The sequence below is a fragment of the Scylla paramamosain genome, chromosome 24 (genome assembly GCF_035594125.1).
Source record: "Scylla paramamosain isolate STU-SP2022 chromosome 24, ASM3559412v1, whole genome shotgun sequence".
NCBI lineage: Eukaryota > Metazoa > Arthropoda > Malacostraca > Decapoda > Portunidae > Scylla > Scylla paramamosain.
The window spans coordinates 8,705,520-8,733,075 of NC_087174.1; the positions used below are offsets into that span (position 1 = coordinate 8,705,520).

The 27,556-nt window shown below is 44.9% G+C and overlaps 1 protein-coding gene across 13 annotated transcripts in view; it reads right to left on the reverse strand.

Annotated features, from left to right (window-relative positions):
- The window catches only part of LOC135112688 (uncharacterized), a 167,618-nt gene extending 162,226 nt beyond the window's left edge, over positions 1-5,392 (reverse strand). For 3 of the 13 annotated variants that reach the window (XM_064027346.1, XM_064027342.1, XM_064027347.1), the window contains exon 1: positions 4,959-5,356. The gene's annotated coding sequence lies outside the window, so the exon portion shown is untranslated. Of the gene's footprint in view, positions 1-3,377; positions 3,560-4,958 lie in introns of those variants that run through there. The other 10 variants (XM_064027353.1, XM_064027351.1, XM_064027349.1 and 7 more) reach the window with 8 other exon arrangements.
- Positions 5,393-27,556: the final 22,164 nt, after the last annotated feature.

Below are 27,556 nucleotides of genomic sequence, written 5' to 3' on the forward strand. Positions count from 1 at the left end.
ATATGTTAGGTAAGTTACCTCAGGTTAGGTTAGGTTAGGTTAAGGAAGGTTAGCTCAGGTTAGGTTAGGATGGGGCAGGATAAGGTAGAATAAATTACTTCAAGATAAATTAGGATATGTTAGATTAGAATAGGTTAAGGTGAGTTGTGATAGGATAGGTTAAATCAGGAAAGCTTATGATACGTTAAATTAAATTACACATCAAACACCCCAGAACAACCTAGCGCATCCCAGCTCACTCCGCTGATCTTCCCTATTTCCTCAACACATTCCTGAGCCATCCCACCCAGCACGCTACCCTTGCACGCCGCGTACCGTAAAACCCACACAATCCCCCATCCTTATCCCTCCACAAAAGCAACACGCAAAGAACACCATGCAAACCCGCCAGCCTGCCAGGGGAGTGCGAGGCTGCAGGAGTGGCTGAAGGCTGCGGTGGAAGGCTGGGGAAAGCTATGAGGGTTTTCACTCTACTCCGGATAATAACCTTTCCTTCCCGGAGTGAGGAGCATTGTCTCGGCGCGGCATCCTCCTCCTCACGCGCCCCCGGACAATAGTAATGGCCTGCCCGAGTGCCTTTGTCCTCCGCCGACCCAATTCCGGCCCCGATGAGGCAGCCGGCACCGGACACACTCCCCGCTGACCGCCGACTGAGGGTTCCGGGGAAAAATTGTCGCGACGCAGCAAGATGTAAGAGGAAAGGGAAGGACAAGGAGATACACGGATGAAAAATGTATGTGGAGAGGGATTTAAAAAGACACAGAAAGACGGAGGAGAGGAGAGGAGAGGAGAGGAGGGAGGTGAGACTGAATTAAACAGAGGGGAAAAATACGAGAAAGATGATGTAAACGAAAATGATGCAGGTGGGAATAGAAGTTGTAATTATAGTAGTAGTAGTAGTAGTAGTAGTAGTAGTAGTAGTAGTAGTAGTAGTAGTAGTAGTAGAAGTAGTAATAGTAGCAGGAATAATTTTGTTGAATTATTATTATTATTATTATTATTATTATTATTATTATTATTATTGTTATTATTATTATTATTATCGTCACTAGTAGTAGTAGTAGTAGTAGTAGTAGTAGTAGTAGTAGTAGTAGTAGTAGTTGTTGTTGTTGTTGTTGTTGTTGTTGTTGTTGTTGTTGTTGTTGTTGTTGTTGTTGTTGTTGTTGTTGTTGTAGCAGTAATAAGAAAAGAAAGGAGAGGCGAAGGTAGAAGAGAAGTCACGAAAAAGAAAGAGAACAGAGTAACTTTAATGGCGGCCGCTTAAAGGCATTCAAGTATATAAAAGAGAGGAAACACTCTTTTATCCTTAAAGTCAATATTCGTAACAATGAACAGAATGGAGATAGAAAAAAACAAAACACAAAAAAGCAACGCCATTTACTTCCAACTAACAAATAACCTAACTACCAAACTACCTAACCACCTTGTAATCTCGCTCGTGCTATTGCTTTCATTTCCTTTTACTTTAGACAACAAGAGGATCGAGTCTTTTACAGCGAGGGGAAAAATGAAATCATGCCGGGATCACCTTTGGGACAGGCTTAGACATGAGAGCTTAAGCCAGTTTCTTTCCCTTGGGTCTGCTGATGAGGTTGGCAGGCCTGGTGGAGTTGTAGGGGCTGTGGTGGGGACGGACGGGGATGGGTGAGCAGGGGTGAGGGGGACTGATGAGGGTAAGGGACAGCAGGAGGAAATGGTTATGATTGTGGTGATGTATACACTGGTGAAGAAGATGCGTGGGAAGTAATGGGGTGGTGGATGAGAGAGAGAGAGAGAGAGAGAGAGAGAGAGAGAGAGAGAGAGAGAGAGAGAGAGAGAGAGAGAGAGAGAGAGAGAGAGAGAGAGAGAGAGAGAGAGAGAGAGAGAGAATGTGTTGGTGAATGGTGAGGAATGACTTAACTTAATGGCAGTTTGGTGGACTTAATTGGTGAGGAAGCAATAGTGGTGATGGCGGCTGTGAGAGTGATGAGAGGGAGCTGGTACAGTTGAAGGTGCAAAGAAACAAGAAAAAAAAAAAAGCAGCAGACCTCTTGGCTCTTACGAGGTTTGCGATAAGCCACACTATCTAATTTAAACCATGAAATATAAATGTGTAAAGTAAAGAGAGAATGAGAGGGTATTATAGCTGCTGTGGGGTGGTGCGTGGGAAGGCTAGAGAGAATGGTGGAGGTGATGGGGGTTTGTGAGGAGAATGAAGGTGAATAGGAACCTGGGAATAGATTAAGGTGGGGTGCGAAGGTGACAAGGACGAGGAAAAGTTGATAATGAACGAGGCCATTAAGACACAATGATGGTGAAGGCAAGGAAAGGGCTTGCGAGGAGGTAAAGCAGGGGTAGGGTAATTAATGAGGGAGATAGCAAAGAAGGAAGGAAGGAAGGAAGGAAGGATGGAAGCAAGGGAGGGTGGGAGGTGTGTATGTATGTATGTATGTATGTATGTAGTGGTGACAATGACATGCTGCTTCATTCTCAAAACATACGATAAAAAGATTAATGTTCATAAAATTCAAGACAAAGAAAACAAGGTCTAGCCAATACTAATTCAAAGCCAACGATAAAAAGATCATAAAATCCAAGAGAGTCTGGCTAGTGCTAATTCAGAACTATCACACAAAAATAACAGGTAACTGTAAGTGTTAAAGAATCATGCCCGTCACACACCGGTATATGAAGTCCTAATATCTATCACGCGAAGGAGGGCGGCCAGGGATACAAAACTGAGAAGCCCTCTAAGTTAGCGCTCCATAAAAACGTAAAGCAGGAAGAGATTTACAAGATAGTGGCCAATTCAGATCCAGGTGTCTTGAGAGTCGTCTTCAAAGAGTCCAGGAATAGAGGAAGCGACAAGGTAAGCAAGGAAACCACTAGCGCGAGTGGGAGCCAAAGCAAAGACAATCTCACGCCTACTACTGGACTGAACCGGATCAGGTCACAGGAAAGGAAAAAAAATAAAATAAAAAACAAACAGCAGAGGTTCTGGTAACAAAAAATCGTGTGCCCCTTCATCATTGCATACGTCATTATTGTCTTGATTATTGATTTTTTTTTTCCGTAGGAGTTACGAAGAGAAGTGATTAAAAAATTTCTTGCATTGCTCGAAACAGCTAAGGTCATACGATGCGGGATTATAAAACTGCGTAAAAATACTAGTAGTGTTAAAAACTAAAGGTGAAGGTAACAAAAATAGGGTACAGTTCAAATTTTAGGAGTCGGGAAATTACAAGTGGCAGTTTAGTCAGATTAAGTTAGGTTGGGAGGTGAGAAAAAAGCAACGATAATGACGTACACAACAATAAAATATCCAGCGTTTCTCTTAAACAAAAAATTTCACTGCCAGAGTGAGACGCGTGAGATTTTGCAGTAATACTTTTAATTACCTGGTTGTTTCGTGTCTGATCGTCACGGATTTGCGCCGCTACACCTTCCTTGTTTTGTGCTGCACGAATGTCATATCTTTTATATATTTTTATTTCAACACTAATCTTGAAGCTACATCACTTGAGTTCATCAACTTTAGGTGTACTACTGTACGTACACAGTCCTCTCCTCACTCGCTACCTCAGTTGTTTCTTATCCCTGCTCTTCCTCCTCCTCACAAACTCTCATTTTCGACCGCCGGAATGATGTGGGCCGTGTTTCTCTTAAATTTTTTTCTGAACAAAACTATCGCAAGAGAACGTAATTTGGAGAGGAAAAAAATAAGAAAAAAAAAAAGGGAAAACACTTAAGAGAAAGCAATAGTTTCCAGTCTTAAAAAACAATAAATTACACTCCTAATTAACACAAGGACTTGCTGCTGTACACGAAACAAGACCCTTTACATTTCATAGCGAGACAAAATTCAGATTAGGCTCAAGTCAGGAAGCCTAAATGAAACGGAGCCACCGCTATTGTTAAGAGGCACAAACGTTTCGGCCTAAGGTTATGTAACGAGGGAACCACGTCTATGGGGCATTAAAGTGACTCCACTGCCGGAGGCTCTCAAAGGGCTCTCCAATACGTTAGCCAATAATGCGGGACGTGAAGGCCTCGGTAAATGGAAGGAAAGCGGTGTAGGCAAGGTAGTGGAAGATGATTGCCTTCGCTTACCCTATGGAAATGAGGGGTGAGGCGGGGGGAGGGCTGAAAAGGTGGATTGCTGGTTAGAGAGAGAGAGAGAGAGAGAGAGAGAGAGAGAGAGAGAGAGAGAGAGAGAGAGAGAGAGAGAGAGAGAGAGAGAGAGAGAGAGAGAGAGAGAGAGAGAGAGAGAGAGAGAGAGAGAGAGAGAGTGTGTGTGTGTGTGTGTGTGTGTAAGAATTTAATTTTTCATCCAGTCTTCAGATCACGGGCTGGATTCGTGACCGCCCAGCTATAATAAACCGGAGAAAGCATAGCGCTACTACAGCCCTACGTATGGGCAAGACGGGACATTTCACTCACCCACGCACCTCTTCCTCTCACTCAAGGCAGGGCCAGTGACGGTTCGCTGCCTAGTGGAAACATATTAGGGCGGGGAACGATCCTCGGGCCGCCAAGTAAAAGACAAGGAGGTTACCAGTGAGCTAAAGAGTGTGCGGATGAACAGCGCAAGTGATCATGTCAGGAGTCGTGTGATGAGGAAAATTTGTACAGTGACAGATGCAGGATGACGGCAGTGGAAGATGGGCGTGGATGAAGTATAGAAAGGGATCGCGGATGAAAGCAGTAAAGCAGAACATTAAATATTCAATGAGGTCAGAGGATGAATGCCTAAAGTAACAATGGACGAGAGATAGCTGAAGGCAGAAGGTGTAAAAGATCACTGAGGGAACCGCGGGGTGAGTGATGAGTGACCGCAGTGATATGGTCGCGAGCACGGCGGAGGAAGGAGGGGCCAGTGAACAGAGGCAGTGGGTGAGGCAGGTGCTCAGCGGCAGTGGCTGGAGGCAAGCGAGTGTTTAGTGGGTAACAGCGATGAGTCAGGTGAGTGGAATGTTCACCTGAGTGGCGGCAGATTCGGCAAGGTGTCCATCATGAGACGGTGAGGAACGCTGAAAGACGCGGCACCTCGGACCACTACACTTCATCTTCCGCGGCGTCAGTCTGCGTGTGTGGTGGTGGGATTCACCCTCACCCTCACTTCACATCACAGGAGTCGCAGCCCCACCCAGGCACGCTCACCGCTCACACTCAACACACACGCACAGCACGGACAAGTAAACAAGCGCCCTGGGTGGATGGGGGAGGCAGGAAGGCACGACACAATGGTCTAAACGCCTCAAGACTGCACACACGTATAGCAGAGGAGCGCTGGCCCGAGCCTCACTCCACCACCCAAGCGTTCGGGAGACACTGGCGAGAGCGGAGAGAGGAGAGAGCCAAGCGGCGTTGTCAGGACAGGGCCCACCACCACTGACACCAGGCCCGCGCCCCCCAAGCGAGCCCCGACCCAGGCTAGCCAAACCACACACTGCCTGCTGCCTACCCTACTTTCCCCCCCCTCTCTCCCTCCCCTCCCTCTTCCCTCTTCTCTTTTCTTCTCTCTTCTCTCCGTTTTCGTTATAAACACACACACACACACACACACACACACTCTCTCTCTCTCTCTCTCTCTCTCTCCTCTCTCTCTCTCTCGCTCTCTCTCTCTCTCTCTCTCTCTCTCTCTCTCTCTCCACTCTTTTAGAACGGACACCCACACGTAACAAACATACATACTCGTATATACATAACAAGGATTCCTACACGAGGATATCCTATAGGACGCAGGAAGATTTACATAACACACAAACGCACTCAGCTGTGGGCCTATTTTGTAATTCATATAGTTTTCTATTCTCTCTCTCTCTCTCTCTCTCTCTCTCTCTCTCTCTCTCTCTCTCTCTCTCTCTCTCTCTCTCTCTCTGCAGGAATATTATTTCCTCATTCCCCTCCTCCCGTACTTCTCCTCCTCCCTCCTCCTCCTCCTCCATCACCAACACCAGTGCTCCCCTTCCCCATCCTTCCTCTACACCATCATCACCTTCACCTCTTCCTCCTTCCTACACCATCATTCCCTCAGTTATCACCGCAACATTCCTGCTCCCTCTCCGCGCCAACCTTCTTCCCCATTATAAGATCCTTCCTATTCAATTACCATCGTTACTACTCTATTTCTTGTTCTTCTCTTCTTCTCTTCTACATGAAACTAGTCTTAAGCATTATTTGACTCTCCTCCTCCTCCTCCTCCTCCCTTCTAACTCTCCCCCAACAAACGGAGATGAGAGCGAGATATTGAGGCTGAAATCTCCTCCTCCTCCTGTTCCTCCTCCGTCTTGTCTTCCTCCTCCTCCATCGACGACAACCATCACTACTACTATTACCACAAACTCCACCTCCTTCTCTTCCTCCTCCTTATTCTTGTTCTGTTTCTTCCTAATCCTCCATGTCTTCCCTATCTTTCCTGCTTCTTGTCTTCTTTCCCTCTCTGGTCACTTTTCCCTTTCAGTTTTATCGTTTCTTTTTTATTCTCCATATCACTCTTTCATTTATGCTTTGATTCACTTTTCGCTCTCTCAGCTTTTTTTTTATCTTTTATTTATGTATTTTGTTTTTTTATTACGTTATTCTTTTCTTTATTATCTACACCCTTTCTCTTTTTTTTTTCTAATTTGCCTATATTTCGTTTGATCAGATTTCCGCTTCATGATTTAATTTTCCCTTCTCTTCATTCCTTCTTTCTTTCCCTTTTTCCTTTTTTTTTATGTCCGTCTGTCTGAATGTCTTTTCCTTCTGTCTGTCTGTTTTCAAATTTGTTTATCAGAAAATTGTCAGTCTGTTTTCCTCATGCTTCTTCATCTCTGTTTATTTACATGTCTACGTGTACGAGAGAGAGAGAGAGAGGAGAGAGAGAGAGAGAGAGAGAGAGAGAGAGAGAGAGAGAGAGAGAGAGAGGTACTACGAATAACTCTCTCTCTCTCTCTCTCTCTCTCTCTCTCTCTCTCTCTCTGTCTCCGTCACCTGGGTCCTCTGCCTCCTTCCTCCACGTGTGTGACACCACCAAAACACTGAAACACTCCGTAGCACTGCGCTCGATGTGTCTTGTTCCACGTGATTAATGATTTTCACGCCGATTCCCCCTCTCTCTCTCTCTCCTCTCTCTCTCTCCTCCTCTCTCTCTCTCTCTCTCTCTCTCTCTCTCCTCTCTCTCTCTCACGTCCCTGTTTCCTTTTTTCTTTTTTTCGTTCTATCCTTTTTTTTTTCCCCAGATCCTACTTTCCATGAGGGTGATTAAGACATCCATTAGGGAGCCTTCTTGGGCGGAATCAGAACCCTCTCGCTCTCAATGAGGATCCGCGCGGAGCCTTTCTCTCCAATCGACGCTTCAGATTTGGTGGGTTGGTTTTGTATCACGGCAATGAAGCATCGTCTGTCAGTCCTTGCGATTCTGACGGTATAAGCGGTGCTCGCCGGACCAACACCGTACCCTGTAGCACACACACACACACACGCGCACACACAGTTTCAGTCTTCAGTTAGCTTAGTAGCTTATTGACAAATGTATTACATGATTAAATTTCATCAAGTGCAAATAATTTTAAACAACAGAAAAATGGATAATTAATATAGCATAATATATACACCTCTCCAATGACCGCCCCCCCCCCCACACACACACACACACCATCAGGATGAAACATGGTTGTCAGCATTCTCAGAAATCCCCTATTATGTGAAACGCTCCCAAGGCCTCAGCTGATTCAGACACATGCGTGTGGTGGGCATTTAAACCAGCGGTTATTTCATAACGACCGCTTTTCACGTTAAAATTGCTCCAGGTTATTGAAAGATGATAAGAATCTCGTGCGATATTTCCTCAATATCATAATATTTTCAAGGCATTCGCCACAAACATGTTACACATTCCTCCTCGATAAGCTAACAGCTCAAAACAAACGTTGTATTTTTCGCGTACCTTCTCCTGAGGTGAATGCATACCTAATATCATGCAATCCTGAAGCTTCTACAACACTGCGCGGCGCGCATCACTGTTCTCATGCTTCTAAAATTCATGTTTTCATCGACTCAGAGTTTCTGTAATGCTGGCTTGTGTATCCATTTATGAACATTGTAGTCCATGCTGACCTCTAAGAATATATACTTTAAACCATCCTCTCCTGCTTTCCTATTAAATTTGACTTTATATTTCATATTTCTGGATTTTAGCATTACAATATATATATATATATATATATATATATATATATATATATATATATATATATATATATATATATATATATATATATATCATCAAATTTATTTTAACATACAGAGGAATACTGCAGCGCCTCTCCCCACCGTAGTGTCAGACATCGCGTTCACTCCATCACCAAGACCAGTCACTCCAGACAAAATTTCATGTGATAGGAATTACTGGTGAGCTCAGCGACACAACCCTTTGCCTATTATGGCTACCCCTCAAGCTTAAGAAAATGGTGTGGTACACGTTCAGAGCAGAATTTCAAAGCCCATCACTCGCAGCAAGGGAGTGATCGAGTAGTTCAGACTATTCAGTACATGTAGCTTCATTTCTAACTGAAACCGTCTATAGACACTCAACTGAAGCAACAAGAACTGTACTTTTATCACCAGGCAAAGGTTTCATCCTGATAGAGAAGTGGTGATCATGACGGCACGGGAACCCATCACCACCATTACCACCACCAGACCACCACCACCACCACGACACATCCTCTTTAATACCAATACCGAGGGATTTCACGCCGAGCAGCGACTTTGATTACTTCATGACTGGCTCCGAGGCATTCCAGGCCCGGGCCAAAGGATCCTCAAAACGGTGGAGATAAAGAGGGCGAAGGCGGATGCAGCGAGGACGGGCGGGGCGAGGAGAGGGGGAAGAAAATCATTTGCCGCTCATCAACCTCACAGCAACCCCGCCATCGCCTGATTGGCTCCGCCTTATTAAATATGAGAGAGCCTGGATCAGATCACCCTTGTCTGTCCGTGAACTCTCTCTCTCTCTCTCTCTCTCTCTCTCTCTCTCTCTCTCTCTCTCTCTCTCTCTCTCTCTCTCTCTCTCTCTCTCTCTCTCTCTCTCTCTCTCCAGCCCAATTGTGAACCTTAAGGTATGATACACTTATCCTCATCTGCTCTGATTGCTTCCTACTCCTCCTCCTCCTCCTCCTCCTCCTCCTCCTCTTCTCTTAACCCGTTCTCCCCTCTCTTCATCATCGGCATCTTCCTTCTCTCTCTCTCTCTCTCTCTCTCTCTCTCTCTCTCTCTCTCTCTCTCTCTCTCTCTCTCTCTCTCTCTCTCTCTCTCTCTCTCTCTCTCTCTCTCTCTCTCTCTCTTGCTCAATTCGTCATCGCTCCCCATCTTTCCTCCTCTCTCCTCTTCTCTTCCTCTTCTCTTCCTTCTCTCCTCCTCCTCCTCCTCTTCATCTCCTTGCACCTGCTCTGATATTATCGCCTTTTTTCCTTCCCTCTCTTCTTTTGCACCACTCTGCTTTACCTCTCCTTCCTCTTCCTTTTCTTCCTCCTCCTCCTCCTTCTACTCTACGTGTTTGTTCTCCCGCTGGCAGGGTGATAAATAGAGTAAGGCAAAAAATAGTGGGTGATGCAGAAAGGAGGGGACACGCTGAAATATGGCTGATAGTGAGGGATGGGCAAGGCGGGGGAATAAAATGGGCTGGAGGGCGATGAGGGAAGGCCACGAGAAGCAAAGTAGACCGTAATGGCGGCGGAGGAGGAGGAAGATAAGGCTAAGACACATGGGAGAGAGAGAGAGAGAGAGAGAGAGAGAGAGAGAGAGAGAGAGAGAGAGAGAGAGAGAGAGAGAGAGAGAGAGAGAGAGAGAGAGAGGTGGACGGGGACAAAAGCCTAACGAGTGACCGAAGTCTTCTATATATTGGGTTCAAGAGGCAGCTTCCCTTCGTCCCAATATTGATGGAGCTCGCTATTTGCATGTGAGTTTCATTCATTTTCTCCTCTCAGTTCAAGAAATAGACCCAAAAAGCCTCAGCAGCCCTCCGTCGTCACGCCATGTACCTTCCCTTCGCGGAATTCCTGACGGGGTAAGTGGGAGACGAGGAGTGTGTGTGTGTGTGTGTGTGTGTGTGTGTGTGTGTGTGTGTGTGTGTGTGTGTGAGGGAGTGTTGCACAGAGAGAGAGAGAGAGAGAGAGAGAGAGAGAGAGAGAGAGAGAGAGAGAGAGAGAGAGAGAGAGAGAGAGAGAGAGAGAGAGAGAGAGAGAGAGAGAGAGAGAGTAAAAGCATGAGTGAGTGAGTGAATGAGGGAATGAGTGAATAATGGAAAGAGTAAGTGAATAATTAACTTAGCGCTGGAGTGACGAAGGTGTGAATTAGTGAGTGAGTGAGTGAGCGAATGAATGAGAGAGAGAGAGAGAGAGAGAGAGAGAGAGAGAGAGAGAGAGAGAGAGAGAGAGAGAGAGAGAGAGAGAGAGAGAGAGAGAGAGAGATGATCCAGTGAGGGAGAAATGTCAGTATTCCGAGGAGTCGAATCTCTATTATACGTAAGCCATCATTACTGCCATGTTAAGCTAAATTCATCTTTGTTATGGGCGATTTAAATTCACCTTTGTTACGCGTAAGCCATCAGCACCGTCATGGTAAGCTGAATGCATGACACTGAGGCAAGCACCACAACACTGACTCACGCTACCAAGCCACGTGATACTCCTATACATCATGTGTTACTCTACCCGGTACTTCTTGAAGGCTTTGCTCTCTCACCAGGACGATTTTCTAAGGCTACATAAATTACTAGTCGAGTTCTTTTTATTTCATTTCCCATATAATCCTTGTTAAATTCCCGCTGGGATTATGAAAATATCTTTGAAAACCTCAGTAACTTCCAGTTGAGTACTCTTAAAGGATTTATTCTCTCACCAGAACTATTTTCAAAAGTTACAGTGATGATTACTTGTGTTCTGTGAGTTTTTTTTTAATTGAAGGTATAGAACCATTGTCAAACTACCTCTACAACCACGAAAACACCCCTGAAAACCCCAATAACTTCCACTAGAGAAAGTTAAATATGAGAGATAGGGCAGTGAAAAAATTAGGAAGACCGTCCTCTGTCCTGATATGAACCATGTACGTGTTCCTATGAATGAACCAGACCACTCAATCCAGTCCTCGAACATATGGGTTTTGTTCCTATATCGGGCACAGAATACAGTTACAACATTAATTGCGGGCCACACCGCCACCTGCATGTCAAGGTCAGTTACACCAGCCGCCCACACACACTATGCAATTACTCCCATCCGAGACTGCTCAGTGCTCAGTCCTTGCATGTGTTCAGCTGTGTATAAGCACCACTCATGCACGCACTCCCTCCCCGTTCCCTTCCCCCTCCGCATTGTACTGCACGACAGCATTCCCTGCCCCTGTGCACATACCAGAAATACTTGATATCATGAGGTGTATCGCCGCTGCTGCTACTACTATTACTACTACTCCTACTACTACTACTACTACTACTGTTACTACTACTGTTCCTCCACCTACACTGCACGCACAGCACATTACAGTACCACGAAGCATTTATATCCTTTCCCATAAACAAAAGTAGACATAAATTACCGTCTGTTTTTTCCTTATAATATAAAAGTTAGTGAAATAAAAAAAATCGTGTAAGAACTTGAAGATTTACTGTTTGAACTCCCTTTTTTAACCTTTTGTATACTACTACTACTACTACTACTACTACTACTACGACTACCACCACCACTATCATTACTATATGTGGATGAATTCCTAGCAGGACTCGCCCCTCCAGCTAGGCGTGTAGGTCTGATCAAGGGCCAGGCGGGGTAAAGTTGGTCGGGTCTCCTTTCATGTCTTTGCCTCAGTTCACCAAGCAGAGAATGGTGCGGGTCAAATCCAGATGCGACCTTACTGTCCGCAGGGAGCTTGAAAGGCCAGGAGTCGCGCGTGTGTGTGTGTGTGTGTGTGTGTGTGTGTGTGTGTGTGTGTGTGTGTGTGTGTGTGTGTGTGTGTGTGTGTGTGTGTGTGTGTGTGTGTGTGTGTAAAGCCCACCAGATAGCTAACTAACAAGGGACTGCAGGAACCATGACAGTGAAAAAAAAAAAAAAATTGAAAAAAAAAAAAAAACATGAAAAGAGAAAACCACTGGGAAAGGACAGTAAAAAGAGGGAAATCAGAAAGTAAAGAGCATCCGGGTTAATACCAACGCAAGGGGATATTTGAACAGTGAAAGAACCTTCGCGGAAAGAAACGATTTGAAAAGTATGCGGGTCTGTGGAGCGTCAGGCAGTGAGGGTGGATGAGTGGAGAGGGCGTGGTGGTATCAAGTCTGTTTTGCATATTCCTCTTACTCTTCCTCCACTTTTTTTTTCCCTGGTGTCTGTTCTTTCTATGTAATCCTATGTATGTAATCTTCTCCCTCTCCATTTCTCGCAAGAACCAACACATATGCAGCTGTTTGTTCTTCCTTTGTGTTCCTCCTCCCTCCGTCCTTCCTTCTCCTCATTCTCCTCTTTTTCTATGTCCTCCTCTTCTTCTTCATACTTTTCTTCCGCCTCTCTTCCTCTTTCTTCTCTGGTATGTGTTCCGCAAACCTAAGCCTCCTCTTCCTCCACCTCTCTCTCCTCCTCCTCCTCCTCCTCCTCCTCCTCCTCCTCCTCCTCCTCCTCCTCCTTCTCCCGTGACCCAGAGGAGAGTCTGCACCACCGGGACAACAAACCATCGCTCCAATTCACCGCCAGAGTCTTCGCCGCCATTATTCTGGGGCGGGTTCCATTCACTGCCCCGTCGAGTTTGATCAAGATTACTCACACAATGGAAGCTCTGCCGCCACCTCCACCACCACCACCACCACCACCACTTCCCCGCAACATCACAACTGTTTTCCTGGTTATCCATCCTCACCACAGTTACCACCTCAATTACCACAGGCTTCTCTACTCTGCCGAAATTATACATTACGTTACCTATTAAACATCATAATCTTTACAGACACATCACCACCCTATCACTAACACTCTTTTCTTACCTTAATTCCTCATATAGATTACTGCCGCAACAAGCACTAACTCTCTAATCTCTGCTTAAATAGACCTTTTCACTATCGCCACATCATTCCAACCGCTTAATTTCCTTTTTTTTTCTTCTTCTTTCATCCCCATCAGAATTAGCACCACAATCACCATTATCCTCTCCATTTACTGCTAAAACTGTACTTCTTCACTATTAACAACACTAAACGTTTCTTCATTTATATCCTCCTCACCACTAAACCTTCCCTTCACCACCACTACAATCACCACCACCACCACCACCACCACTATCTTGTCAACTCACTGCCAAAGCCACCTCACGTTAGTTTTACTCACACTACTATCACCACCACTAACAATTCATTCCCTTGCCACCACAACAGTTACTATTCTAACCAACACCGCTTCCTCCACTGCCAAATCCACTCCACTGCATTGCCAGCACCACGAGATCCTTACACACTTACATTGCTTGTCTTGACCCTCCTTCCCTCCACCTATTCCTTCCCCCCTTCCCTCCACCAATACCCTCCCTCCTTCCCTTCACCGCTGCCTGCCACCACCGCACAAACACTCGCATATAACAAGGGGAAGCAACAAGTGACAGCCGGAATGGTGGTAAGAGTTGCCACAAAACGCCCCACTCTTGGGATAAAATTTCACCTCCGCAAGACGCCCGAAAAATAAAATCATCCAGTGAAGATTTTTCTCTATCTTTTTTTAAGCAAAGGGTGGAAAATAAAACAAGATAAGAGGAGAGGAAGTCAGGAGTAGGAAACAAGGATTTAGGGTTCGCTCGTGGTGTTTCCAGTAATCGCTGCCGGAAGGAGATAAAAACTTGGCTGGCAAACTTCCTGAAGGTCACAAGTTGAGTGATCGGTCATGTATCTTTCGCGTGGGGAAGCAACAGTGTCTTTCTTGGCGATGAGAAATGATATCCCACGATTCAAGACGCGCAGGAGAGGTAGGCTATTGACACTACCCACGCTACCGAGCCAGAGCAAAGCAAAACCTGAAGGAAGTAAGGACATAGAGGAAGTGTTATGTCTTTGTATCGCCGAAAGTAGATGACATAATATTGTGTAAGGTAATCAGCTTTTACGGGATAGTAACACATAATATCTGAAGGACATGGAGACGTGGACGAAAAAGAGGAAGTGCTGAAGAGAACAGGAGGAGGAGTGGGGAAGAGGAGAAAAAGAAGACAGTGTAAGACAATCAGTTAAGGAACGCTAATCTAACATAACCGAAGCAAAGCGTAATCTGCAGAAAAAGGGCATAGATGTTTCCGTATTGCCGAAAATATGTGACATAACACTGTACAAGGTGACAAGACAGAAACACACAGTACATGAAGAGAGCAAAAGAACATGGAGTACAAGTGGAAAAAAAGAGGAAATGCCTTGGTGGAAGCGAGGGAGTGCAAGAGAATGGGAGAAGTGTAAGAAGAGGCGGAAGAAGAGAAGAGGTCAAGGATCGGTGGAGGAAGGCAGGTAAGGGAGATGAACAGGACAGGAGGAGGAGGAGGAGTAGGGAAGACAAGAAAGAGGAAAAGAAGTTGTTATATCGATCACGTCGCTTCCGTGCGAAAAAGCAATGGATTCTCCTTGACAATGAGTAAATATGGCAACACTAAATAAAGCAACCAGGAAAGACAGGGACAGCAGAAAGCAACAAAGGAGATGGAGATGAGTTGTATTGCTCGCGAAGCTTCTGCGTGAAAAATATTTGCATTCTTTCGAAGAGTAAATATAGCAACAAATAAGACTACACAAAAGTAGGAAAAAAACGAAATGGCTAAAGAGAGTAAGCGGACATAGGTGAAATATTATACTAGTCTCCACATCACTAAGAATAAATTAAGACGAATCCGAAAGACGGGCTAACACACCACACTACCTGAAGTTTGCCGGAAATAAGTGGTACCGTGTAGGACTGGAAAAATAAATAAATAAAAATTTATAGAATTTTCGAAGACCGTAAGATGGACGGTGAATTCTACGGTGAATTTTGCTCCTGTGGGAAATGTAAATGCTTGGTGGTTAATAATGTCATGTACTTACAAGTCTTATTGTTACGTTTTCTTTGTATTACATCATATTGATTACATACAAATTGCTGTTAAGTTGCAAATGTTACCCTAAGGTCAGTAAATGCTATACTAAGGTCAATGAATATCTCTCCATCTACCTATCTATCTATCTAACCATCTATCAATCTATCTATGCGTAGAGAAAGTGCAGGTGGTCTTGGTCAGAGGTCAAGTACCCTGCCACACTCACCTCTACTGCGGTTAGTGTTCTCCCTCAATCTGAAGTCCTCTGATCTACTAAGCATCTTTCACTTGTCAGGTTTGGTAAGAACATTCACAGCAAATTCAAGCGCCGTGGAGGGAGAGCGTCGAGGGCATGAGTTACTCAGCTACTGACCACGACCATGTATTGTGGAATACGAGGAGTCATGAAGGTATAGCTAATTTTCTTTGTGTCTCCATATCGGCAAAGTGGTTCGCTGGTTCGGATTCTCCTGATGCTTGCCACTCATTCATACGCGAGCCACAGCACCACAGTGACGCACCAGCACAGGGAGTCCCTCGGTGTAGAGATACACGAATAAAACAGGTAAAAAACGCTAATGCAATAAAAGCATTTGGTTTGATGTATGAAATATAAAGGATGACAAATCCCTTCAGCGCCAGTACAGGTCATGGGGAGCGACCAACAAAAGTAAGGCTGATTAATTTTTAAAACTGCAATGCATAATAAAAAAAGCTGATATGCCTGTCACTGATGGAAAAATACTTTCGTAAAAACTCTCACCGTGTAATGTTAGATGATTTATGCTTAAAGAGCGGCCGTCAGTACGCTTGAAATGTGTTTTGGGGAAGACTTTTATGCATTGAAAACTATTAAATGTTAAACAGATTGCACTCGTCAGCATCTAAAGTCCAAGTTCGTACAAAAACATGCCAGGCAAAAAATAAAGAAAAAAAAAAAAGTCGAAGCAATGAGAATGAAGAGTAGAAGTCCAGCTAGGCGGTAACTTCCAAACAGACGAATTAAGAAGCCGTAACTTTTGGTAATGCGGCACGCTGTCAGTGGAATGGACAGCTGTCTGTGCTTAAATGCCGACGTAAAATTCCCATTAAACATTTCATCAATACAAGACGACTAAGCAGCTTTTCCTTCAGGTGACAGCGAAGCACGGCAAGGTGAGGGTGAACTTGTCTTTACGGAAACCTTATAACACAGTAAAGTCAGTCATTTCAATTGTTTGGGGTGAATTACGTCTTGTTGTGTCATGGTATGTAATGTTAATTTAAAATTAGCTTGGGTTAGAAATACGACTGGCTAGATCAGAAAGGTAACCTCACCTGTCCTAATCCATCCAAAGAATTACGTAGCTCAAAATATTGGTCAACTATTGTAAATTCAACTCGAGCACACTCTCAAGAAATAAATTATAAAAGGGAAGCTGCAAGTAGTCAAATGTCCTACAAGTGCCATACATACCTACAGCCACTTACCATTCAAATCTATGTATATCTATCAAATCTTTCAAGCACTTTATTAATATTTCCTCAGTGGATGGAGTTCTGGTGAGTGGTGGACACTATTAACAGCTACCCCAGCATGCCCTAGTAATCCCCAGTACCATAATAGCACTGCCCTCAGCCCCCCTGGTGATGTCCCAGTGAAGCTACCGAGCACTCCGCAAACATCACACGAGTCTCAGTAAGTAAAGGAGCATCTGTTTTTTGTTGTCGATGAAAATTCTATCTAACGGCGAAACTTTAATCTTTCTCCTTGATCTGACTTGCCTTTTTGTACCATCGTCGTTCAAGGAAAAGTCTTCATCTTTCCTACTTCTTTTTCTTTTTTTCCATTCTTTACTTTCATCGCCTACAGCTTCATCTTTTTGCTTCGGTTTCTTCGAGGCAAGAACATGTTATAGAGGAGGAGGAGGAGGAGGAGGAGGAGGAGGAGGAGGAGGAGGAGGAGGAGGAGAACATCAATTAAAAAAAAAAAAAAAGCGATGCCTAATAAAATTCAAACCTGAGATCAAAATGAAGCAGAAGAAAACATTAAAACAAACAAACAGACAAACAAACAAATCAGACAAAAAAAAAAAGTGCCTCCCAAGGGCGTCATCCACCTGATCTCTCTTTTTCCTTTTTGGCAATGGCGGCCGTGTGTTTTGCTTCACTGCGGAGACATCGCGGCGGGACAACTTCCTCCTGCCGGTGTGGAGGGAATATTGATGACAGAAAATCCCTAGGTGGGCGTTACCCCGTGTGTGCGTGTGTGTGTGTTTGTGTAGGTGGGTGGGTGTGCATCGTGGTAATCTGATAACCTGTCTGTTTCTGCTTATCTTTGTTCGTCTCTCTCTCTCTCTCTCTCTCTCTCTCTCTCTCTCTCTCTCTCTCCTCTCTCTCTCTCTCTCTCTCTCTCTCACACACACACACACACACACACCACACCCTGGCGCATCTCTGCACTCCTCATATCACCACGCCGCCTCGGGAATCCCTTATTGGCTCACGCGGCAAATTAGTGTGATTTCATTGGTCCCCCATCGTGACGTAACCGGCGCCTTGCTTTCACTAATTGGCGGGGATCAATATGCTTGTAATGCCAACCGTTGCAAAACCTTGATTACGGAGCGGCGTTCGTCCAAAATTTTCCAGAACGAGGAGGAATTGTACGTTATGAATGACGAGTCTCAATATACACCCATCAATGCTTCACTCGATTATTTTGTTTTGATGAAATTACAGCGATGGACGGATTAACAAATACGTAGTACCCTGTAACCCTTCCTCCTCCCCCGCCTCACACACATCGGCAACACTATAAACAAGAGTAAAAACACGTCGTATACACTGATTTCTAAATGCAATGGCTTCTCAAACTTAATATTGTGTTATAAGTTTAGAGGCGTACTACAGAAAGCTGTCACTGGCGGCAAAAGGAATAATAAAACAAGTCAAATCTTTTAGTGTCCCCAAAAATTAAATGAAGTAACGCAACATGGATATAATAACTTGATTTACACGACTTTGACTTGCCAGGAATATGTAATAGTTTCCCTGCCACGCCTCTCACCAGGATCTCATCAGTATTAAAAACTATCACTCCACACCTTACTGAGAAATAGATCACCTAATTGCTCGTTTATCCAGGAAGACCTTGATATGAACTCACAAATGGATTCCAGCACCTCCTCTATCTTACACACCTCCGGCCATCGCCACTAAACACTGAATACTATCAACGCACACCTTGCTGGGAAATGGATGAACTAATTGTGTGCTTGTCCAGGAATACCTTGAAATGGACTCAGTTTACTAATGGATTCGCCACTCTCTTCTTTCCGCCATCACCACCAAACACTCTACACCAAACACTGCACACCATCAATCCACACCTTGCTGGGAAATTAATTAATAACTCATTTACCCAGGAATACCTTAATATGGGCTTAGTTTACTAATAGATTCGATACCTCCTCTATTTCACACAGCTCCCTCCACCACCACCAAACACCAGACACTATCAGTCCACACCTTGCTGGGAGATGGATGGGCTAATGGTCTCCTAACGCTCAGGACTTCGGTATGGTCCTGACTTACTAATGGAATCCGGCGGCCCCTGGTTGTGACTCCCGGGCTCCTTCCTCGAGGTCGGGTGAGTAATGGGGCGTCAATAGAAGCTTTTAAGAACCTTCCTCCCAGAAGCTTACATGCAGCAGGTTTTTCAAGGTAACATCATTCCCTCCTTCAGTAATAGGAGGAGGAGGAGGAGAAAGAGGACGAGGAAGAGGAGTGGCAAGGACGCGGGGAGGCCGAAGGAAGATGATGAAGGAGTGAAGGAAGAAGAGGAGGAGGAGGAAGTTAAAGTGAGTAGAAGGTGGAAGAAAAGAGGAAATTGCTGTGGTGGAAGCGAGGGAAAGGAGGAGACGGGGGAAGGGAAGGGTAAGAGGAGGAAGAAGGAGAGGTCAAGGAGTGGTGGAGGAAGGCAAGTAAGGGAGATGAAGAGGACAGGAGGAGGAGTGGGCAAGAGAAGAAAGAGGAAAGGGAGCAGCATAGAACAGTAATGGTGAAAGAGTGGATGGGAAGAGACGCGAGGAGGATAGCGGTTAACGAGAAGGGGGGAGTTAAGAGGAGGAATGACGGAGGAAAGGTGAACGTGGCGAAGAAAGAAAGAAAAGAAGAGAAAAACAATGAACTCAAGAGACACAGGTGAGATTGCAGGAATATTATATGGAAGGTGAGAAAAATAGATAGATACATAAATAAATAAAAACATTAAGATATTAGACACTTGTACACACACACACACACACACACCACACACACACACACACACACGAATATACATGCAACACGAAGGCAAGTCAAGTTTAAAGCATATACATATACATTGGCCTGAAAGGGAAGAGCAGGAGGAGGAGGAGGAGGAGGAGGAGGAGGAGGAGGAGGTAATAACCGTAGGATGGAAAAAAAAAATACAGCTTATGAATTCTTAAATAACAGAACACGGAAAAATATATTGGGCAAAGGGAAGCAGCACTGCGGCGGCGGCGGAGGCGAGGGAAGAGAAGGGGAAAGGAAAAAGTGCAAGGAAAGCGTATTATAAAAGTAAGTTGGTTATAGCCAGAAAAATTAGGGACACATAACACATCAACCGGGAGACATTTCATTAATTACTCCCGACACGTGGAGACAATCAGCCAACAATACGCTGCGATGACATTTTGTATCTGAATGTAGAGAAAAATATAAGGGGAAATTAAAATAAAAGTCAGGTATGGTGTGTGTGTGTGAGAGAGAGAGAGAGAGAGAGAGAGAGAGAGGAGAGAGAGAAGAGAGAGAGAGAGAGAGAGAGAGAGATGAGGAGAGAGAGAGAGAGAGAGAGAGAGAGAGAGAGAGAGAATACATACAAGAAATGAGTCACAAATGGAAAAACTGGGTCGATCCACTGTTTCTCTTTTAAGAATTTGTAAGGAAATGGGAATGTCTCTCTCTCTCTCTCTCTCTCTCTCTCTCTCTCTCTCTCTCTCTTCTCTCTCTCTCTCTCTCTCTCTCTCTCTCTCTCTCTCTCCCACATCTGTCCTATCCATGAAGCAATTCCCTCTTTTTTACTTGGCCTCACCTGTCTCCATCCGTTTCCTCTCTCCGCTGATTTTCTTTCCCATCAAATCGTAACAAATTAACCGTTTACGTCAAGGGATCAGCTGGCTAATAAACACACTGATGCCATAAACCAAGATAAATTTCACCTCTCAAGTTCAAAAGGTCACAGTTCTGCTCCCTTTTCTTTCTCTCTCTCTCTCTCTCTCTCCGCCTCACAATTCTTTTCTTTCCTCACGCCCACGACCAGCACCTCACGCACCCCCTTCCCTTCCACTCCTAACACCTTCTCCCTCTTCGCCGGTTACACATCGCCTTCCAAATTGGTCCCCTAAATCATCATGACTCGACGTTCAGCTCCATATTAAGACACGACTTCTCACTCTCTCTCTCTCTTTCTCGTAGGGGCAAGTGCAGACCACGGAGGAGGAGAAGAATCTGCTGGCCTTTTTCTTCTATTGCCTCCTCCTTTTTCTTGTCGTCTTTTTTCTGCTTGTTTTCCATCTTCACGTAACTACTTCTGCCATGTCCTCCTCTTCTGCCTATTCATTTTCACATTCTTCTTCTGCCTCCTCCTTTTTTCTTCTGCCTTTCCCTTTTCATGTCCTCTTCTTTTTTTGCCTCCTCCTCCTCCTCCTTTTCATGTCTCCTTTCTTTTCTGCCTCTTCATCTTTACGTTAACTTCTGCCTCCTTTTTTCTTTTCACGTCCCTTCTTCTGCTTCCTCATTTTCACGTCTCTTCTGCCTTCTTTTCTTGTCTCTTCTGCCTCCTCCTCCTCCTTCACGTTCCATCTGCCTACACCTCCTTTTCACGTCCATTCATCTGCCTCCTCCATTTCATGTACTTTTCTGCCCTCCTCCTCCTTTTTACGCCCCATCTCCCTTCCCATCCCGACCTCCTGTGGTAGATACAAACCCCATCTCATCACCACGAGAGGTTAACTTCTCCCCATCCCTTTGTTGTGCAGGGGAGGTGATGGGAGACCACGGGAGAACCGGTAACCGCGTCATTGTGCCGAGTCCTCTCTATCTCTTTCTCCCTTCGCCCAAACATTCATCACCAGAAGGGAAACTTTGAATAAAACTTGTGGTGTTAAAATCTCCTCTCTCTCTCTCTCTCTCTCTCTCTCTCTCTCTCTCTCTCTCTCTCTCTCTCTCTCTCTCTCTCTTATGAGGTTTGTTTGTGAGTAGCTTTTGTGGGATTTGAAGATGTCAGGTTTTTGTTTTGAGGGGAGAGTGGTTTGTGTTTGTGTTTCTATTTGTGGCGGTGTTGGTTGTGACTTCTCATGCATAAATTATGTCTCTCTCTCTCTCTCTCTCTCTCTCTCTCTCTCTCTCTCTCTCTCTCTCTCTCTCTCTCTCTCTCTCTCTCTCTGTTGCTGTTTTCTTTAGGTTTGCAATTCTCTTTTTTATCCTCTTCCTCCTCCTCATTCTATCTTCTCTTTCTCTCTTCCTGCTCCTCCTCCTTCTTCATCCATCTATTCACTCATTTTCATCTTTGTTTCACTTCCTCAGTGCTATTCTTCACACACACACATACACACACACACACACACACACACACACACACACACACACACACACACACACACACACACACCTGGCAGTACAAGGAACTCATTAACACAGCAAGGTAACACGAGCCTCCACTCAGGTGTCTATTACCCTTCCTACCTGTACTACTTCTCCCATCTTTCCTTGGGGACTTAGGTATTCTGGCCCTACCTGTGCCTCTCCTACCTCTTCCTTGCCTTCCCACTGCCATATCGCCTTCACTAGTCCCGCCATATCTTGTTATTCTTTCACTTTTTAGTCTCCTGTTTTCTTGTTATGCTGCTTTTCTTTGCTAACGTCTCTCTCTCTCTCTCTCTCTCTCTCTCTCTCTCTCTCTCTCTCTCTCTCTCTCTCTCTCTCTCTCTCTCTCTCTCTCTCTCTCTCTCTCTCTCATTCTTTCCCTCACCGTCTACCTTTCTCATTCCTCTCACTTTCTTCCTTAATTATCCATATGAGTTGTTCTACATGATCTCTCTCTCTCTCTCTCTCTCTCTCTCTCTCTCTCTCTCTCTCTCTCTCTCTCTCTCTCTCTCTCTCTCTCTCTCTCTCTCTCTGTTCTCCCATCTGCGAGAAGCGTTTTAATTAATTTATTTTTTCTGTAGTTTCCATGTGTGTGTGTGTGTGTGTGTGTGTGTGTGTGTGTGTGTGTGTGTGTGTGTGTGTGTGTGTGTGTGTGTGTGTGTGCGATATTTTTTCTATGTTTTTCTATGAAGCAATGACAGCAATGGCTACAGGATGCATTCTTAATACTCAAGCTGTCCTTTATATTCCTCATTTGTAACGTTACGTATTATGAAGCTTTCTTTGTTTGAATTATGACTGACTGCGTGTTTGACTTTCTTTTTTTATGTGTGTATGTGTGTGATGGCGTAGTCTGTCTGTCTGTCTGTCTGTCTGTCTGTCTCTCTCTCTCTCTCTCTCTCTCTCTCTCTCTCTCTCTCTCTCTCTCTCTCTCTCTCTCTCTCTCTCTCTCCTCTCTCATCCACCACATATCCACAATACAAACCTGACGGTAAGAACTCCAACAATGCACAGCGGCTTAACCTGCATAGCGGCCTTCAGTTCTACAACGGAGGCGACAGAACCATCAACAATACCACCAATACTTCGCGGTGGGTCAAGGTGGCCCAGCAGCAATCCCAGGCTGGAAACACATGACGTGACACACAAACACGATTTAAGAGTCGCTCCAAGTTTATCCAAGTTAGCGGAGGACAATTACACGAGACTCCAACACTCCAACAACTCATCTACGACACGATCTTGTTAGGGAGTCTTTAAGGAGAAGCTGAAGGAGGAGAGGGGAAGAGTAAGAAGGTGGAGGGTGGGATGGTACAAAGTGAAGGAAACGAATCGAAGAGAAGAAGAAGAAGAAGAAGAAGAAGAAGAAGAAGAAGAAGAAGAAGAAGAAGAAGAAGAAGAAGAAGAAGAAGAAGAAGAAGAAGAAGAAGAAGAAGAAGAAGAAGAAGAAGAAGAAGAAGAAGAAGAAGAAGAAGAAGAAGAAGAAGAAGAAGAAGAAGAAGAAGAAGAAGAAGAAGAAGAAGAAGAAGAAGAAGAAGAAGAAGAAGAAGAAGAAGAAGAAGAAGAAGAAGAAGAAGAAGAAGAAGAAGAGAGGAGAAAGAGAAGGAGCAGGAAGAAGAGAAACAGGGAAGTGACAGGTTCTCGAATAGCTTCCACACTTCTAATTTCTTCCCTTAAAAGAAAAAAGAAAAAAGAAAAACCGAGCCAAAGGAGGAAGGAAAAGAAAAGAAAGAAGTAAGTAATTGGCTTTTTCTTCTAATGGCGGGTGCCGGCGGGATCAGGAGGGAACATAATGCGTGAAAATTGCACAGACGAGGAGAGGAAGGTAATGGATGGTGTCATAACTCCAGGCAGAGGATTATTTCTTCTGCAAACACGGGGCGGAAAGGCTGACGGTGCGGCCTGGCAGGGTTAGCCTTTCATTAACCCACCAGGACGAAGTGTAGCCTGACGGAGCCTGACGTAACATAATTAAGCTTAACATAGACTAGCACAATGACAGCCTAGCCTAACCAAGTGCCATAACTTAACCAAACAGAAGCTGACCCAATAACATAATCTAGTCTTGTCCTTTAGGCTTCTCCCATTAAGGGTTGCCACAGAGGATCATCCTTCTCCAAAACGCTGGGTCTTCTGCGTCTTCTTCTGCCACACCCACCACTTGCATGTCTTTCACTGCATCCATTAATCTCCTCTTTGGTCTTCCTCCCTTCCTCCTGCCGGTTAGGTCCGTAATATAATCTAGTCTAACAAAGCTTAACCCAGTAACGTAATCTAGCCTTTCAGAGCCTGACATAACATATTCTAACCTAACCGCGCCTAACTTAATCTAACCTAACTAACCTACATGCACCATAACCTAACCTAACCTAACCTAACTAACTAACCTACATGCACCATAACCTAACCTAACCTAACCTAACTAAATCTAACCTAACTAACCTACATGCACCATAACCTAACCTAACCTAACCTAACCTACCCTAAACCTACCCTAATTCATTACAAAATATAACCTAACAGAACCTAATCCAATAACATAACCTACCCTAACAGAACCCAACATAACTCATTATCTAGCTTAACATACCTCATACGCTAACCTAACCTAACATAATCTAGTCCAACGTAGCTGATGACCTAGCTTAAACAGAACCTAAGGTAACAAATTATTTTAAGTTAATATCATCATTTAATCGAACATAATTAAGCCTACATAAGCCTACATACTAAGGCCTAACACAGTCTGACCTATCCTAGCATAAAAAAAATATAATGAGGTCTAATCTACTCATAACTTAGTTCGCTGCGATAAACAAGGCGGTATATATACAAATTCTTATGTGGCTGAGTAGAGAGTATGATTGATGATGATAATGATGATGATGATAATGATGATGATAAACAACAACGATAACAAGAACAATAACAACAACAAATACAAAACACTAGCTAAAGCCTCACAATTTCATCCGTTACCATTTTCTATCCTTCCATTCCTACCACATACCCTTCTATTCCTAATCCCCCCCCTCCACCTCCACTCCCCTCTGTCCCCACACGAGCACCCGGCATCACAGACGCGCCGCCACCATAAGGAACACCACCTCCATAATTACGACAAGAAGATCCACCCACCCATCCACCTGCTTCAGCTCCACTAATCCATCTTGACCCGGAATGGAAGAAAGTATGTCTGAGAAAAAGAAAAATCTCTCTCTATAAAAAAAAAAAGAAAAAAAAAAGAAAAAGGGAAAAAAGTCGCAAGAACCATTTTCTCATTTTGGGGAAGAAAGGACGACTTTTTTTTATTTCTTTCCTTCGTGTCTCCTCAACCTTGATCGATTTCCGTGAACTTGTGGGAGGAGGAGGAGGAGGAGAGAGAGTGGGAGGAGAGAGGAGAGAGTTAGGATGAGAGAGAAAGAATAATGGTAAGAAAGGAGAGATTCAGGGTGAGGGGAAAGTGGAAAGAGTCCAGATGTGAGGGAGAGGAAAGGGAGGGAGCAGTGAGGGGAGGAGGGAGGCAAGAGGAGAGTTAATGATGAGGAAGAAGGCGTAAGGGTAAGATTAGGGGTGAAGGCGAAGTGAAAAGGGTCAGGGAAAGGTGGAGTGAAGGAGAGGCCATGGTGAGTATGGTGAGAGGGAAGGAGCGAAGATGAAGGGAGGAGGAGCAGAGAAAAAAAAGGTTGGAAAAGGTAAGGATGAAGGAGGAGATGAGTAAGGTGAGATAAAGACAGGAAACTCCAACATATTAAAGCCTTCAATTAACTACAGATTTCGTGATTAATTTTATCTTTTTGTACTGTTATTTCTACAACAGTAATGGTGATAATAACAGAGGTAGTAGTAGTAGTAGAGAGAGAGAGAGAGAGAGAGAGAGAGAGAGAGAGAGAGAGAGAGAGAGAGAGAGAGAGAGAGAGAGAGAGAGAGAGAGAGAGAGAGAGAGAGAGAGCACTATAACATACACCCAGCCTTGTAGGTCATCACTGCGCCTTAAAACTCACACATCAACTACCCATCACTCCCATCCACACGGCACCCTTTCAACTACTCTCCCCGTTGCCCTTCAACCCCCCACGTCCCCATGGCCACTACTCCCTTAGCCATCCTTCCTCCACCCCCTCACCCCTTAGCCCCATCACCCTTCCACCCCAGCAGCCTGTAACCTTTCTCACTCCCTCTATCGCGCCGCACACTCCTTCTCCATGGAAAGTTTGCTAATTGTACGTATTAAGAGGCGCCAAACAGCCTGGACCAATCGTGTTTTGTATCTGTTGTTGTTGGTGGTGATGGTGGTAGTAATGGTGGTGGTAATGGCGGCAGCGGTAGTAGTAGTAATGGCGGTGGAGGTACTTGTGGTGGTGAAGTTGTTGTTTTTGTTGATGTTGTAGTTGTTGGCAGCAACAGCAGCATTGATTAATCAAATCCAAGCCTCAGTGCGAGCGTATACATGAATTTAGTATAAATGCATACCGCATAGTTAAGGAATAGAGAAAACTGTGAATTGCCGCCTTGGTGTTCACGAGAACAACGCCACGCGCCTCAAGGTTGCCTTCCTCTCCACAACGATGAGTAATGTAGGAGGCGCCGAGAAACAGAAAGATAGAGATGACAGATTTTCTCGCGATGTGTATTTCACATTCCCACACTTGGTGTCATCCCCTCACCGGGCTCTCCACTCAGGCCAACATTACATCCATCTCACCCTTGCCCTCCTCACCCGCCTCCGCCAGCAGGAAGACTCACCTCGTCGTCATTAGTAGGTTTGTGTCTCCAGCCTGCCTGTGTAACAAGTCCCAGGTGAACACAAAGGACGCATTGACCCCAGACGTCTTCCACCAAGAGTGGAGCATCAAATACAGTAGAAAATGGACGAATTCCCTTCCATTAGTCCACTTTTACATTTCAAACCGGGCGCGCGAGCGCACAGGTGTTTTTTTTACGTGAGAAGAATTGCCGAAGGCAACAAAAACTGATGAAAGAAAAAGCCAGCCCACTAAAGCTGCCAGTCCCTAAAGAAGACAGCTCGGAGGCAAGTCCGAAAGTACCTGCAGAAGAGAAAAGCCTTGAAAGAGGGGGGAGGGGGAGGAATGCAGTCAGTAAGGTTAGAAGAGTAGTTAACGTGAAAGTAGTCAAAGAAGCCAGCAAGGGAAGCAATCTTAAGACGAAGAGAGGGTGAAGCCAGTACGACAGAGACTGAAATTAGTCAGTTAGAGGACAGGAGTTGATGAGACGATATGCTTCTGATTCCACCCTGTTCCAGGGATGTGTGTGTGTGTGTGTGTGTGTGTGTGTGTGTGTGTGTGTGTGTGTGTGTGTGTGTGTGTGTGTGTGTGTGTGTGTGTGTGTGTGTCCCCCGAGACACAGCAGATAATCGTTTCCATTTCTCTTTCAGGATTCTCTTCCACTCATTTTCACCCTCACTCCTCGCCTCCTCGGCCGTCCTCGTCGTGGGCGCGGGGCTTTACAAAACACATCACGTAATATCAAAAGAAAGATTCAGAATGCAGCCACACTCAATGTGGGTCACGAGGAGGAAAAAGAGTCACAAATGAGGTCGTGAAATTCTATGCTAATTACGAAACACGCATTGGTTTTTCATACATCTGGAGCCCCACTGGGTCAGGTAAGAATTCCTGCCTGTGTACGCTTTGTTAGTACGTCGACGTCTGAATTAGGGAGGCCTGGTGCAGCAAAGCGTAATGCACCGCACAGCACCGCACAGGACCGCACAGCACCCCACCGCACAGCACAGCACCGCACCACATCACGCCGCATCGTACCGCACCGGCCTTAAAAGAGATAGCGCTGATGTTAAGGTAAAGATGAATGTCTTATTGTGATGATACGT